Here is a 17,862-nt window from a genome sequence, read left to right as displayed (position 1 = left end):
TCTTATTTTATTATTTCTAACATCCACCACTAGCAAAACATGTTTAAGACATGTTTTCTTTTGCCCATATTCATCACCATGGCCGCCACTTCCCTCTCTTTGGGTAAATTGACATGCAAAACCATACTTTTGCATGCATGTACTATTAGACCTTTGAAGATTGGCCTATCACCTTTCAACAATGTTTCATATAAGTCCATCTAAATAAATTCACATGGAAATGATCAAATTAATGCATGCAACTTTCACACATGCATTTGCTAACATCATAAACATAGAATATAACTTCTAATTACTTATAAGACTCGGTTTAACGGTCCCGACACCACTTCTCGACTAGGGTCAAATTAGGGACGTCACAATATACACATATTTAGGGCATTTTACAAAATAGTCCTCACATTTTCACATTTTGACAATTTAGTCCCTAATTCATAAAATCACAAAATACACAAAATTTCCGTACCCACTTGCTTAGCTGAATATACATGGTGTTCATGTAAGCCCACACATTTCATTTATTTCACATTTTAGTCCTTCAATTTTCCATTTTCACAATTTAGCCCAAATTACTCAAATTCATCAAAAATTCAAAGACAAAACATATTAACCCAACATCAAGCTTCCATATACTATCATCAAACTTCATAAAGCTCATAATTTCATCAATGGCTCAACTCAAAATCATCAACAATTTCAAAAATTGGGACATGGGCTTGATAGATTACTAAGCAACAATCACAAAAACGTAGAAATTATCAAAAACCGAACAAAATTCATACCTTAATCAAGCTTGGAAGTAGCCGAATGTTAAAACATAAGAACCCTAGCTTTTCTTCCTTTAATTTCGGAAAAAAATGGTGATAATGGCCTTATTTTCATACTTGCTTTATTAATATTAACATAAATTATCAAATACCATTTTTAACCTTAATTAAAACATTATAAAATCACATATATTAAGGCCATTAATGTCCATTAGCACAACCAATGGGTTAATAACAATATAAGGACCCCACATTTAATTAAAAATAGAAATTTAGCACTTTAACAAATAGAAAGCCACATTTACATTTGACACGATTAAGTCCTTTTATCAAATTAAGCACACAAGCGATCAAATTTTCATACGAAATTTTCACACTTACTAATTCACATATAATAAGCACAGAAAATAATATTAAAATATATTTCTAACTCAGATTTGTGGTCCCAAAACCACTATTCTGACTAGGGTCTAAACCGAGCTGTTACAACTCTCCCTCTTAGGGATTTTCGTCCCCGAAAATCTTACCGTTGAACATATTCGGATATTGTTATCTCATAACATCTTCGGGCTCCCACATAGCATCTTGAACATCGTGTCGATGCCACGGTACTTTTACTAACAAAATTTTCTTATTTCGCAATTCTTTAACCTCGCGAGCTAAGATACGGATTAGTTCTTCATTGTAGGTCATATCGGACTGAATCTAGATCTTAGACGGAGAAATCACATGTGAAGGATCAGATCTATATCGTTGAAGCATCAATACATGAAATACGTTGTAGATCTTTTCTAGCTCAAGTGGCAATAACAATCGATAAGCAACCGGTCTAATACTCTCGATAATCTCATATGGCCCGATAAACCTCAGACTCAATTTGCCTTTTCTACTAAATCGGAGTACTTTCTTCCACGGAGACACTTTTAAAAATACATTGTCACTAATCTCAAATTCAATATCTTTTTGTTTCAAATATGCGTAAGATTTCTAGCGACTGGAAGCTATTTTCAAACTATCTCGGATCACTTTTACTTTCTGTTCAGTCTTTTTTATCAAATCAACCTCGTGAATCTTATTCTCACTGAGCTTAGTCCAATACAAAGGTGTACGACATTTACGACCATATAAGGCTTCGTAAGGTGCCATTTTAATGCTCATTTGAAAACTATTATTATAGGTGAATTCAATCAATGACAAATATTGTTTTCCACTTACCTTTAAACTCAAGAATGCAACATCATCAATGAATATGAAAACAAATCGATCTAAATATGGTCTGAAAATTTTGTTCATAAAATCCATAAAGATAACAGGTGCATTAGTTAATCCGAAAGGCATAACTAAAAAATCATAGTGGCCATACCTCGTTCTGAATGTAGTTTTCGGAATGTCTAAATCTGTTACTAACAACTAGTAGTAACTTGATTTGAGATCTATCTTTGAAAACAATGTAGCTCCTTTCAATTGATCAAACAAATCGTCAATTTGGGGCAGAGGATATTTGTTCTTGATAGTCACTTTGTTCAACTGACGATAATCAATACACATTCTCATCATACCTTCTTTCTTTCTCACAAACAGAACAGGTGCACCCCAAGGTGAAAAACTCGATCGTGCAAATCCTCTATCGGTTAACTCTTGCAACTGAGACTTTAATTCTTTTAATTCTGTCAGAGCCTGTAACACCCCTAACCCATAACCGTCGTAGGAATAGGTTAAGAGGCATCACCAAACTTGTACTCGATTCAGAACAATCATTTATCAAATAATCCTCTCATTTCAATCAATATCATTCATCTACATTCCATATGTACTCAATTTAAGCATACAAAGCATTAATCATACATTCGGGACTAATTTGGTAACATATAAAAATTTTGAGAACTATGAAAATTTTCAACATTTCAAGTATCACACGCCCGTTTGAACAGGCCCTGTGCTTCACACGTCTAATAGACATGCCCATGTCTTAGACCGTGTGGAAACAGGGCATACATACTGACTTGCACCACACGCCCGTGTGCCTTGGCCATGGTCGAAACTGACTTGGGTCACACCGCTGACCACACGCCCGTGTGCTAGGCCGTGTCAAAACTGTAGGGTATACTGACTTTAATTCGTAGGGTACCCCAAGGGACACACAGCTGTGTAAAATGACCATGTATCACACACAGCTGAGACACAGGGCTGAGACACATGCCCGTGTCTCTACCCTTGTGGACAAAAATAAGCCATTTGAAAAGCCAAATTTGCCACCCTAAAACATAAGCATTTATATCATATTTGACCATATTTATGCAACTAAATTGGTAACCAAAATAACTATTTCAATACATATTATAAGCCATAATCAAGCTTACCATTTACAAATCCAAATACACAATTAATCACATATATAATTCGTTCTTCTAACATCTATATATCAAAACTTTATTGGCATAATTTCATTCCAATATTATCATACCAAAACATAGCATCATTAAGCACATATATGCAATCCAAATATGATACCAAAATAAGCCAAATCACGTGGCTTAACTTATATACAAAATCATTCTTCAACCATGATACCAAAACATAACTATTACTATTAAACTAGACTACACATGCCATATTTACATAAGTGTAAAAGTCCAAAACACCAATCAGAAATTGGATAGTGTGACGTGCAACTCTGACTTTTTTGAAACAACGAGCTAACAAACCCTATAAGACATAGAAAATGAAACAGACTAAGCTTATAGCTTAGTAAGCCTGTATAACTCAGAATTAAACTTACCATACTATCAAGCGATAATAAAAATGCCAACAATTCAATTTAACCATCACTTAATCACAAGTATTCATCACATGTTAGTTATTTAACAATATATAAACTATCTATTAGTACTTTACTTTACATCAATTCCAAAGTCACATATCAAATATATAACACTTATAACGTATAACTTATCCGAATAATCAATATTTAAGCCTATTGAACCTATTAGAACTTCAAAGGATAATCGAGTTAACAATGTCAGTAATCTGTCAATTCGTCATCATACATGCTCTTTCGAGACATGGCCAGTAAGCTCTTCATGAGCTGATAAATAGTAAGCTCTATTGAGTTGAAAATGGTACGCTCTATTGAGTTGAACAATAAGCTCCAATGAGATGAACAAAAAGCTCTTACGAGCTATCGTGAGTCTGCAACAAATGCAGGAGCTCAGCCATTACGGTAATTCCAGTAACATTTCACTCGTATCTAATGAATTCAAATAGTTCAAACGGGGCTCGGTAACACATATAATATAACAATAAGACATTAGTACTTCAAATATCTCAATTATACACGTTCTTTTCAATAATCACAAGTATAGAAAAGTTCGATTCCAATTATACAAACTTACCTCGTATTTGCTCGTATAACCGTCGTCTACTTGTCTACCTTTCGTTTCCCTCGATCTAATTCTGATATTTGCTTTTCTTGATCTAAATGATATCAAATTAACTCATTCAAACTTCCATTCAATTCAATTTAGCATAAAACATTCATTTTGACTATATTACAAATTTACCCCTAAACTTTTAACTACTTTGCAAATTAGTTCTTAACACATAAAAATGCAAAATTACACAATTAAGTCCTAACCCAAGGTAGCCGAATTTCAAAGGAATTTATATTAGCCCATATTTTCATTTTATTGACATTTTCAACTACAACATTTCTATCTTTCACAATTTAATCCCTAATTCTAATTTTTGTCAAAAATCACTTTATAAAACTTGTATAATGTAACACCCCTAACCCGTTTCCGTCACCGGACTAGGGTTATGAGGCATTACCAGACATATCAGAACATTTCTTAATCATTTAAAATAAAAATCATACATTGTCATATAATATATACTTAATAATTAAAGCACAATTAACGAAGTCAATTTCTAAAGCTTTAGTTAAATACGAATACGCTTAATACTTATGTTTTAACAATGGTTCACTTTCAACTTTATTCAATCATTTTACACACCTAAACATTTCAAAGAACTAAACCAATATATCAAACATAATTTGCTTTACACATCAATGCATCATAAATAAATATATATACATAATACATAGCACTATTTGTCTAACACTTTAACATAACAAAACTGAATTTAAACATACTAATGTTACTTTTTATGTAATGTAACAAAGGTCATATTCAAGACTAATTCAATGATCACATATTTGGCTAAGTACATAAATCTACATATAACCAAAATTTATGTCATGTTAAACATATTACAAATATATCCCAACTAATGTATAATTGTTAAACTAATACATCATATACTTATATATATATAAGTATCAAATCACGCTTGAATTACTAATATTTTTCATATCAATTTCTTCTATATACCAATACTAAATTCACTAAAATACCAAATCGTAAATCCACGCTTTAACCAGCTTATCAAACCAATTTCACCTATAATCACTTATAATATATCACTTTGCCGAAGTACTTTTAACAATATCACTATGTACATATCCAACACCTCACATACATATAATATGCGTATCATTCAACTAACATAAGAAATAATCTAACTCAATTACCATACAAATTTACCTTATAATCGAAACACATACCTAGCCTTAATAAAACTAGCCGAACATAATACATAAATAAATATATATATTCTTTAGGCAAATCAACCAAACCACATCCAAAATCACCAACCATTGTCAATGCATATGACACATATAAACTTGACTAAAATTTCATATACTTACATAACATATTAGCCATTTTCGCATGGCTTAATATATACACAACTTCAAACTTAATAAAAAATAATCTAGGCTATACATGCCATAGATTCAAGTTCGAACTTATAAAGTATCGAAAATAGTCGATAGTGTGATAGATTTCTCTGACGATCTCTGAGCCCGTTACTAGATCCAAAACCTATAAAACAGAGAGTAAACATACACACAGTAAGCTTTCATAGCTTAGTAAGTCATAAGCGAATATATTTCTAAGAGTGCATATTAACATTATAATAATAAGGTCTAATCAACTTATTTTCAATCAAGGGTACATACTCATGCTCGTAACTCCTGAATCATCTCATAAATATTCACATTTTATAGTCATAAGGCCGAATATGTTCAATCATATATAAATAAAATTCCATTTTCGTCGTACATAATTTGTAACACATTTCAAATAACTATCTTACCTTATTTTCATATAAGCATTTAACAAGCACTTACCTGAACTTTTTAGCTCAAGTACACATTCGATCATAAATTATCATTGCCCGTTGAACCGTTCGGAATTAATAGGACACTTGGATAATCACACATATCGTACAATGCCAACGTCCCAGACGTGGTCTTACACATTATTACATATCAATGCCAAGGTCCCATACTTGGTCTTACATATAATTACATATTGATGCCAATGTCCCAAACATGGTCTTACACATAATTACATATCAATATCACATATACATCCATGTACCAATTTTAACTTGACCAAAATACACATATATTCATTAACAAAGTTATCATTCACTTCCAAGGTCACAATATCATCATATAGCCGAATATATATACACATTCATTTATGCATACTCATGATTCACACTTTAATATCACATACATATATCATTTAGCGAATATAGATTTGCAATCAATATATATAATAAACATTTTAACATGTATAATTCATATCATCACTTCAAATACCAAAACTTATTCATAGCTTAATCATAAAACATAAATAGTTTTTTAATAGAGTATTAGCCAACTCAAAATATACTATCTCATTTATCATAATTCAAGCCAAAAATATCTCCTATTTAATACAAATAATTTATAAATAAACATTTGGCTAATTAATAAATCTTCAATATAACATTTGTAATATACATCATCAAATCCTTATAAACCAACCTAACTAATTTATTACATGACCGAATATACCATTATAAAACCAAATTGTAAGATCATATAACTCACAAATCATACAACAATCAAATTTTTTCATTACTGAATGTCGATTCATAATTTATTACTAATTATTACAATTATTTATAGATCACATATATTGAAATTTAACATCTATTTGCTTATAAACTTACCTCGAACAATGAAATTTGAAACGAGACAATTATTCGTCAACTTTGGTTTTCCCTCAATCCAAATCTGATTTCTTTGGTTCTTGATCTAAACATATTCAAATTAAACTTATTCAAACAAAAATTCAATCAATTTCATCTGAAAACACATAAATAGGAAAATTACCAATTTGCCTCTAACGTTTCACACTTTTTACAAATTAGTCCCTATTGCACAAAACACAAAATATGCAAAATTTCAATAAACCATGCTTAGGCCGAATATTCATATTCTTTATACAAGTCCGCACATTTCATTTATTTCACATTTTAGTCCATCAATTTATTATTTTTACAAATTAGCCCTAACTACTCAAAATCATCAAAAATTCAAATACAAAACATGTTAATCTATCACATATCTTTTATTTTCCAACATCAAACAACAAAAATCACAAGCTTTCAACAATGGAAAAATACAAAATCATCATCAAATTCAAAAATTGAGACATCGGCTTGATAGATAACATAGCAACAATCTAAAAAACGTAAAATTTATCAAAAACCGAGCTAAAACTCACCTTGAATCAAGCTTGCTAATGGCCGAATGTAGATTTCTTTTTCTTTTTCCTTTCTTTTGTTATTTTCAGCTTTTGAAGAATTAAAATGAATGCATGCAACTTTATTTTATGTTTTATTATTATAACATTATTAACATATTACTAAATTACCCTTTTAAAATTAATGTAAAACCATGATTTTTAATACCAAAACCGTACATCCATTTTAACTATGGTCTAATTTCATTATAAATGCATCATATTATAAAGAGAAATTCAATTAAGCACTCTCACATTTAACTATCAACTTTAAACTTTACGCGATTAAGCCCTTTTTACTAAATCAACATCCAAACAGTAAAATTAAAACACGAAAAATTAACACATATAAATTCACACATAATAAACACAAAAAATAATTTTTAAATATTTTCTTGACTTGGATTCGTGGTCCCGAAACCACTGTTCCGAATAGGGTCTACTCGAGCTGTTACATATAACTATTAACAACCATCAATAATCTGACAAGAAACTTCAAAATACTCAAGTATTAAATAATGGCATATCTCAAAATCTATAGCAGTTTCAAAAACGAAGGTACGGGCTAGCTAGATTAAGCTGCAACGAGTTCAAAAAGGTAGAAATCATTAAAAACCGAGCTAAAATCGTACCTTAACTGACAAAGGAAGCTTGGCCGAATGAAGAAAGCAAAAATGGTGTTTTATCCACCCTAATTTTGGTTGATGATGAAGAATGAAGAAATAATTTTGTTTTGTTTTACTATTATTAACCTTAATAAATCATTTACCATTATAACCTTATAATTAATTCAAAATTACAACAATTGCCATGCTATCATCCTCCACTAACCATAAATGGACTATTTATCACTTCAGGACCTTTACTATTAAGTTCCATAGCTATTTGACACTTTTAGCTAATAGAACACAAGTTTAACGCTTTACGCGATTTAGTCATTTTTACCGAATTAAGCATTTAAACAGTAAAATTTCATAACGAAAATTTCATATAATTAATCTATCATGCTTTAGACTTTATCAAAATAATAAAATAAATATTTTGACTTCGAATTTGTGGTCTCGAAACTACTCTTTCAATTTGACCTAAAAATTGGTTGTTACAACTCTCCTCCATTAGGGATTTTCATCCCCGAAAATCTTATCGGTAAAGAGGTTAGGGTACTGTTTTCGCATAGCTTCCTCGGGTTCCCATGTAGCTTCCTCAATTCCGTGTTTATGCCAAAGAACCTTCGCAAGAGCTATACGTTTATTCCTCAATTCTTTAATCTCCCAAGCCAAAATCTTGATTAGTTCTTCGTTATTTGATAAATCAGACCGTATCTCTACATCAATGGGAGAAATCACATGTGACAGGTCCGATCTATATCGACGTATCATTGAAACATGAAAAACATTATGTATCTTTTCAAGCTCAGACGACAATAATATTCGATATGATACAGACCCTATTCTTTCAACAATTTCATATTGCCCGATGAATCGCGGACTTAATTTTCCTTTACGGTTGAAACGAAGAATTTTCTTCCACGGTGACACTTTTAGAAATACTTGATCTCCAATCTAAAATTCTATTTCTTTATGTTTCAAATCTACATATGATTTCTGTCGAACTAAAGCTGCTTTTAAACTGTCGCGAATTACTTTCACTTTTTCCTCAATCTCTTTGATCAATTCAACCCCATGAATCTTTTTCTCACTCAATTCAGTCTAATATAGTGGAGTTTGACACTTGCGACCATATAAAGCTTCGTACGGTACCATCTTTATACTCGTCTAGAAACTGCTGTTATAAGAAAATTCAATCAAGGCAAGTATTTCTGCCAGCTACCTTCAAACTCAAGAGTACAACAACGTAACATATCCTGAAGTATCTGTATAATTCTTTGAGACTGACCGTCCGTCTGGGGATGAAAAGCTGTGCTAAAATTCAATTTCGTTCCAAGAGCTTATTGTAATTTCTTCCAGAATCTTGATGTAAATCTCGGGTCTCTATCGGAGATAATAGACAATGGTACACCATGTAACCGTACGATTTCAAGCAAGTACAATTCAGCTAACTTATCTGGAGAGTAATCCGTACGTACCGGTATGAGCAGATTTTGTTAGTCGATCAACAACAACCCAAAAAACATCTTTATTTTTTAGAGTTAGGGGCAATCTCGATACGAAATTCATAGTGACTCTATCACATTTCCATTCAGGTATCAATATAGGATGCAGTAAACCAGATGGTACTTGATGTTCAGCTTTGACTTGTTGAAAAATCAAACATTTCGATACAAAATCTGATATATCCCATTTCATTCCTGACCACCAATACTATAACACCCCAAACCCAGTCTGGACGTTATGGCCGAATCTGGCAATGTCATATTGAAGTGTTTTTCGTAAAGTGAGATATCGTTGAAAACCCATTCTATATTTAACCCTCTTGTGATCTTAACGATGTTTTTAGGATGTCTCGTTCATTTTCCAAAATGCAAGTTGTTTGGCAAAAAGTTAATTGATAAACTGTAATTTATACATATTTTTATCCCATGCTTAGCACATTTATGAATGATTTCTCCTTAGATTTGGTGAATTCAATGCTCCTAATTCTTTAATTTCATGTTTTATACTTAGGTGAGCTAAAAAGAACGAGAAACGGGCTAAAAATGGAGAAAATAGACCAACGTGGGAAATCAAAATGGCTTGGACTTCCTCACACGAGCGTAGCACACGGCCGTGTCCATTTGGCAGGATCGAAGCAAGACTTACACTGGTAGACTACACGCCCGTGCCTATTCAACAGCCATGACCACGGGCTGGAGTACTCGTACACGGGTGTGTCCCTGCCAAGCCCAAGTGTAGTCCTATTCGGAAAAGGCCACTTTTGAGGGCTCTTAGGCATTCTAAAGCCTATTTAAACACTTCAGGAGGCACTTAGAGGAGACACATGAAATAGGAGGCAAGGAATTACTCAAGGGAAGCTGATTGATCCATCTCAGAAGCCGGATTCATCATCAAGACTGAAGATCTCCCTTCAATTTCCATTATGGGGTTTTAGGTTTTGATCGTGTGATTTGTAACAAGTAATAAATACTTATAATGAAGATCAAACCTAGACTAACTATTATAATGACGAAAAGGCAAGCACACCTATCGAACAATAGTATAGTAATGGCAAGACCGGGATATCGTACCCAACGGAAGCAAAAGTACTAGTAATGACTGTCTTTTTATTATCTAGCCTAAGAATAATGGGGTTTTGTTTTAATTTAACTAATTATATAAACTAAGAACACACAGAGAAAAGAGTTGGGGAATTGCTTTTGGGAAAATCAATTGACTTGAGACAATACCTAAGGAAAAATCCACCTAGACTTTACTTGTTATTCTGGCTCCGAATCAGACGATTTATTCATTCAATTTGTTTCGTAAAGATCCCTAAGTTATGTTATTATTCCTATTTAAGACTAATAACGTCAAATCCCTAGATTGAATAATTGAGACTTTTCTCTAATTAACACTCTAGGGTTGCATTAACTCGATCTATGGATCCCCTTATTAGGTTTCACCCTAATCCGGCAAAATCTTGTCACCCTATTTCTAGGCGCGCAATCAACTCTGCTTAATTATGACAAAAGTACTCCTAGACAGGGTCTATTCCTCCTCTGGATAAGACCATGTATTGAATCAGTATCCTGGGATATCAAAACAAGAATTCAGAACACATAATTAAGAACAAGTTAAATATTTATCATAAGATTTAGAAAATAATAACAAGATTCATCTTAGGTTTCATTCCCCTTAGGTATTTAGGGGATTTAGTTCATAACTAAATAAGAAAACATCTCAAAAGAATAAAGAGTACAAAACATAAAGAAAACTCAAAACTCCTGAAGGGAAATTGAGGAGAGATCTTCAGTCTTGACAATGAATCCGGCTTCTGAGATGGATCAATTGGCTTCCTTGGGGTAATTCCTTACCCCCTATTCTCTGTCGTGTGGTTCTGTACTCCAGAAAATTTCTAGAGCAGGGGGACTTTCTGAGTAATACTTAGGGTGTTTATATAGGCTTTGGATTGGCTTTCTTCTTCCCTAAGTATCCTTTTTCGTGTAAAATACAACTGTGACAGCCCTATTCTAACCCTAGTTGGGAAGAGGTTTCGGGATCGCTAAACCGAGTCACAGAAATAATTGAATATAATATTTTATATCTAAAATATGTGATCATGCATGTGTGAAATTTGAATGCTATGATTTTCGTCAATTTGAATGTGTTTCTAAATCAAAAGGACTTATGTGAGAAGCTTTGAATATATGTGTGGTTATTTTAAGTGATTAATTATTGAATGATGCAAATAAGTGGGTTTGCATGCCAATTTGCCACTTTTAATGTTAGTGGCCGGCCATGATGGTTTTGGTGAGCAAAATAAGCATATTTTATATGTATAATAATGAATTGATATTTTTTTAAGTAGTTTATTGATATAGTCATTATTATATAGTTTATTGAGAAAAATAAAATAAGAATTTGGTGAAGAAAACAAGAACATATCTTTGTTTCTTCACCTAGTTGAAATTCATAAAAAGAAGAAGAGTGAAGGATGGTTTTGGGACCGTTCAGTCAATTGGAGGCAAATTTGAAGGTAATTTGATGTGGTTTTGTAAATTGTTGATGAATTTGTGTTTCTCTTCTTTTTCTAGCCAAAACCCACTTGATAAATTTAGTTTATGAGGCATTTTAGATACGACCTTAGTGAAAATAAGTGAGGAAATTTGAGTTGAGGATAGAAGATAGTAAACGAATGTTCAATGGACAATTTGATACCAAAATTCATATGTTTATGAGCTTGTTTTTGAAAAGTATGTTACATGTGAGTGATTAGTTCATGAAGGGATTTTCGGTTATGTTTGTTTTGTATGAGTAATGGATTGTTGAGTTCATGCTATTATGAATAAAATTGATTAAGAGAGGCTTGATATAATTAAATATGCATGTTGGTGGTAAGATGAGCATTCGGTTTTGGACTTTTAAGTGTTGTTAAATACTTTGAATAATATATATAAATGGCTTTGATATGTGAAATTTGGCCAAGTGGTTATAAGCATGATTTTAGAAATTCAATGATATTCAGCCAATTTGAATAATTCATGGCACCTCAAGCAAATTAGTTTTAGATGTTATTAAATATTGAAGATTATTTAAGCATATTACCAAATGTGATTTTAGTTAATGATTCGGTTATGAGTGCTGATTTTGTTTTATAATTAGCCGAATTTGTATATGTATGCTATGAGGTGGTTTAGCTTAAAGAAAATTAAGGTGCTCGGAAGGTGATTGCCGTGGATAGTTTAAGTAATGAAATTTAATTTCTGTTATGTAAAGTAATGACATTGCCGTTTGTAAATTGAGTAGTTAAAATTGTTGATTGAGAATCAAGAGCTTAAGGGGACAAACTCGGATCGAGGAAAAAATGAGGTAAGCTCTTAAACGATTAAGTTGAATTTATGTGTTTAAAGATTAAATGAATATAGAATAAAGTTTTAGTATATGTGATATATAAATATATATATTTTTGAATGATTAATAATGTTCATAATATGAGCCGAAAATGGCTAGCTTACTCGACTGAATTGTGCATGGAAATGAGGTATATGCTAAAAGAGTTTTAGAGAATGATATATGATATGATCTCTGTGTTTCCGTCAAGTAATGGTAAATAGAATGAGTATGAATTTAGTGAGGACTATGTGTGATAGCCAAATGTCTTCTGAACTAATATGTGTGAATGGTATTTTGAATACATGAGATAAGATGGAATAACCGAAAGCATCATGAGTTAAGACATGAATAAAATACTATGAATTTCTTGTAAATGTCGAATAGTGAATACATTTGGATATGAAATTATGCTTTAAATTCTTGAATGTATTCGAAATCAATATAAGGAAATGATATTTTAATAAATTATGTGATGAAATTACCGAATGAATTATGAGATGAATTGTGGATTAATGTTACAAAGTAAGTGAAACTATTAATGTGATTAGGAAATTGAAGAAGGGAAATTGAGATCTTAGTAAGTTCTTAAGTGTTTGAACTTTTGGAAATTTAGGAGTAAATTGTAATAGATCTGCTTGAGACAGCAGCAATAACGTGATTTTAGAAAATCACCATAATTTATTGGAGTTTAGTTAGAGGCTTAATAAATTATGTAATTAAAGCTTGATGAGTCTATTTCTAGGGAAAATTAACGGCACTTGATTTGGAGTTTCGTAGCTCCAGTTACAAATAATTTAATGACTGTTGCTCAGGAAGGCAGCTTGTAGTGAATTTGTGATTATGTTGTAAACATTGATAAAACTGTTTGAGTTGCTTATAGGATATTGATTAAAACCATATGTGAATTTTGAATTGTGACATTAGGAAATGATATATGAGTGTTAGATGGATCTTTGATGTTAAAATTTGTGAAATTATAAGTTTATAAGTATTGAATTATTGGAGATGAACATGTCATTGCCGAATGTAAAATAAAATGTTAAATAATTGTAATTAAGAACATGTTTGATTAAATATTGGTAATCAAAGTACCGAATCCATATTAAAATGAGGCTATAAGCCATGAATGACTAGTATACGTAGTTGATTTTGATATGATGAAATTGATGTACAAGATATGTATATATGGTGAGGCCGAAATGGCTAATATTAAATGTGTGCAAGTTATCTGAATGGCCTTTATGAAAATGTGTGCTATCTTATTTGTATAGTGGGGCCGAATGGTTACTTAGAAATGTAATATGACTGAGTGGTTATTTAAATGAAAGCAAAGTATATGATGTATTAGCAAGTAATGATAAAAGCAGTATCTTATATATGTGCTTGTGTATGTGATGTGACCGAATGGGCAAGTGTGAAATGTACATATGTTTATGTGTATATAATGTGGCCGAATGACCAATTGTGAAAAGTGTGTATTATTAGATATTTGATGAGGCCAAAGTTAGTAAAAAGTATATAAAATAAATTGTGCTGAGATTGTATCCGGGTTTAAAGTCCCATAGGCTTCGTGCTGGTGTTATGTTCGTGTTTTATACGCCAAGTGCTAGTGAATTTGATAAAGTATATGACTACGAGATCCTATGCTAAGATGATAAATTGAACTCATATTACACATTAAGTGATTCAGATATGTGATATATATATTAAATATGTAAGATTGATCTGACGGGAATTAAGAATGTGTAATGAGAAGCATATGAAAAGATGTTGTAAATTCATATGTATATTTGTATATGTGTGCATTCAGTTATTATGCAAAGTTACAAGACAGTTTTCGATATGCCATTTAATTATGAATGTTGAAAGTAAGTGTGGGTAAGAAATGACACACTAGTGAAATTTGAAAGAATTAAAGTTAATTCGGAAGCTTGTAAATACTATGTTTATATGAGTTTGAGTATAAACAGAGTAAAATGATATGTGTTTGTGCATAATCGGCCAAATAGTATTATACTCAGAAAGTGTTATGTGATTTCGAACATTTGGTTTTTTTTTTTAAGTTCAACTGTTTAAATTGCTTAAGACTTACTAAGCTTATGAAAGCTTACTTTGAATGTTATGTTTCTCTGTTTATTTTTGTAGATTGTTGACTCTTACTATTAGCTCGAGGATCGTCAGCACTTCGTCACACTATCTACTATTGTGGTAATCATGTGATTTGGACTTAGCTTATGGCATGTATAGGATAGACTATAAGTAGAATGATATTTTGACTATTGTATATAGGCCATGCGAATATGGCATCTTATGGAAGCTTACTTTTATAAGTTTTAAATTCGATCTTTGTTTGTGTCTATTAGTTATATAAATAAATGATCTTTTATTTAAGAAAAGGTTCAAAATTTTACTGTTCTGATCCGATTCCTAATTTCTGGTAACGTCTCGTCCTATTCCGGTGACAGTTACGGGATAGGGGTGTTACATTTTTATTGGTATCAGAGCTACGATTTAGTCGATTCTAGGACTAACGTAGCACGTGTGAGTCTAGCTATACATGCCATAAAGTGATAAAATGATAGTGTGATGATTTCTGACAGTTAAAATGTGTTTTTCGTAATATAATGAATTCCGATCCCGACCAAGTTGTAGCAGATGGTATTGAGAGGATTGAAACATGCTTATGATGTGTCAAAATTGAGAAAGGTATGAATAGAAGTATGATATACATTTGAAGTATTGCAATGCAAAGTAATTTTGCTGAATGTGTTATGAAATAAATATGGAAAAGTATATTAGGATAATAGTGACGTATATTGTATGCATGAGAAGTTATATTTTGGTTTAGGATTTTATGTAAATGGGTGAAATATATACACATATATGTCATCTATTAGAGATGGAATTGTTATGTAGTTTATGCTTTGTTAATGTTATATATGATGTTATGTTTTAAATATGTGAATGAGAACTTTGAAGAGAAAATAATGTATTTGGAATGAGCCTACATGTAAATGATATCTATGATATAATGTCAAGGTGTATATGATATGTATATATTGAAACGAAGTAAGTGAATTACAAATATGATATGCTATATGAAATGGATTAAAATGTGAATAAATATGCATGAAACTCGGTGATGTGTATTCGGGCCTTCATGCCTAGCGGGCTTTGTGTCGGTGATGTGTATTCGGGCCTTCGTGCCTAGCAGGCTTCGTGCCAGTGATGTGTATTCGGGCCTTCGTACCTAGTAGGCTTCATGCCGGTGATGTGTATTCAGGCCTTCGTGCCTAGCAGGCTTCGTGCCAGTGATGTGTATTCGGGTCTTCGTGCCTAGCAGGCTTAATGCCGGTGATTCTAGCAAGGTTTAAGTGTTCATTACTATATGAATTCAAAGTTAAATGAAAGAATACGTTTAAAGTGTACATATATGATGTTTTATAGACTTGGTTAAGTCATTTCAATGTGTAATAACGAATGAATATGGGCATTATGTGTGTGAATGATTAGAGGCACTGTGTGTGCAAATTCCTTTAACCGAGCACTATGTGTGCGAGATCAGTAATTGAGGCACTGTGTGTGCGAGTTCTTCAACCGAGCACTATGTGTGTGAGATCGGTCAATGGGCACTAAGTGTGTGAAATGAGATTCATGTAAGACCTGGTCTGGGACGAAGGCATTGATTTGAGATGTTGTGTAAGACCATGTCTAGGACATGGCATCGACTCGATATGTGATAACATGTAAGACCATGGTTGGACTATGGCTTTAAGTAAACGACATACTCAGACAAGTACGACGCTCTTTAAATTGACAAATGTTAGGAAGTAGAATTGAAGTTAGATGTTGAATTTTAATTAGATACTAATATTCAGTACTTGAGTTTGAATAAGGGATTAATAGATATAAATTGATGATTGATTATTGTTTCGGCTGTAATTTTGTTATAAATGGATACGTGAAAAAAAAAAGTGGTGGATATGTTGTTAAGGAATGGATTTATGTTATATGTACACTTAAGTGCTTAGTTGAAAATGTGTTATGCATTTAGTCTATGAGATTCTCGGTATATAAAGTTATATGTGCTATTGCTGAATGACACTATTTTGTTAATCTTGTTCAAGAAATTATTTTGATTAAGTTTTGACATTCGAAAGTCTGTAAGAATTTTTGATGAATGTTGATAATTTTGGATATACGAGTTATGTACTAGAATAAATCTCATGCCAGTGTATTATATTAGGCTTTATGCCTATTCGACTGTATAAGGGTAACGTTAACTATGATTGAATGTGCTAAATGAACTAAATGTTCAGGTACGTGGAAGTTGACTTTTCTTTTGGAAATAAGTTAAGTTGAATATTGAGATGTGATAAAGTTATAAAGGATATTCATTGGGATGTTTGAGAATATGTATACTTTCGGCCAGGTTACAGCTTATACATGAATGAAAATGTGGGTTATGAATATGTGAGTTGATGTTATGTATTATACATGTTAATATGTGATTTATATGTGTTTGAAATGAAAGTATAAATTCAATTAAGTGATTGTTGCTTACGAAATCAAGAAAATGAGATGTATGTGTATATTTGTAGAAATGTTTATGTATTTGTTTTAAGATAAGAAAGTGATTTTATAGATCGATGTGAAAGCAGTAACGAATTACAATTGTTATTGATGAGCTAATGTTTATATGGACATAATTCAATAAGAAGACGTTATCCTAACCTAGTCGCTACTAAGATTTTCGGGGACGAAAATCCCTAAGGGGGGAGAGTTGTGACAACCCTATTTTGACCCTAGTCGGGAAGTGGTTTCGAGACCGCTAAACTGAGTCGCAGAAATAATTGAATATAATATTTTATGTCTATAATATGTGATCATGCATGTGTGAAATTT

Source organism: Gossypium arboreum, chromosome 4 (assembly GCF_025698485.1).
Source record: "Gossypium arboreum isolate Shixiya-1 chromosome 4, ASM2569848v2, whole genome shotgun sequence".
In the NCBI taxonomy this organism is placed as follows: domain Eukaryota; kingdom Viridiplantae; phylum Streptophyta; class Magnoliopsida; order Malvales; family Malvaceae; genus Gossypium; species Gossypium arboreum.
This window is presented reverse-complemented; position numbering follows the sequence as displayed.